This window comes from Bison bison, unplaced genomic scaffold (assembly GCF_000754665.1).
Source record: "Bison bison bison isolate TAMUID 2011002044 unplaced genomic scaffold, Bison_UMD1.0 scf7180017864527, whole genome shotgun sequence".
Classification (NCBI taxonomy): Eukaryota; Metazoa; Chordata; class Mammalia; order Artiodactyla; family Bovidae; genus Bison; species Bison bison.
This window is the reverse complement of record NW_011495078.1, coordinates 150,084-150,948: the sequence shown is the minus strand read 5'-3', so window position 1 is coordinate 150,948 and position 865 is coordinate 150,084.

The following is an 865-nucleotide window of genomic DNA, read 5'->3' as shown; positions in this document are numbered from 1 at the left end:
GTGATGCCATCCAACCATCTTATCCTCTGTCATCCCCTTCTCCTCTGCCTTCAATCAAGACTATTATAGATATATATTTTGAAGTATAATTATTGTTAATAGTTTATCTAAAAGTTCATATCATATTTACATTTTTTATGTTTTTTTGTTGTTTAGAGGTACTTTCTTGTTGACAAGCTTGTGACAGATAGAACAATATAGCAATTTTTAACTTATAATAAACCTAGGCACTATGAAAATTTTGTGTTTAATGTTAATGACTCTTAGACATGTCTACAGTAGAGTAGCGAAAAAAAAATACTAGATATTTAATATTGACTATTTTCCAGTTCACGTGAATCTGAAATTCATTTAGGTTCAATGTTTTCTTGTATTTCCAACTGTTTGATTTGTAAGGGCTTCCTTTTCTTGAGACCATTTAAATAAGTACTCAGGACTTAAGCAATATTATCAAAAAACAGAAGACTCACACTGAGACATATATAAATCCAGACAGACAGACCAGAGATCTTCTACTTTTCTGCCTGAGATTTAAAATATTTCTTTGAGCCGCTTTTTTTTGGGGGGGTGGCAGCAAGAATAGTGGAGTGGATTGCCATTCCCTTCTCCAGGAGATCTTCCCAGCCCAGAGATTGGACCCAGGCGTCCCACATTGTAGGCAGATGCTTTACAGTTTGAGCCACCAGGGAAATTGTTGAATTCTGTGGCAAGGGTTAACTTCAAGCGTTGCCCTAGGCAGGCCTTTGTAACAAGCTAATTGTTTTTAATTGCATATGCAAAAGAATCAGCTTTATGGTTTCCAAGAAAAAAAAAAAAGAAGTTTCCTTGTAACCAATTTTGTCTGGTTTTATAGAATATCATGGCC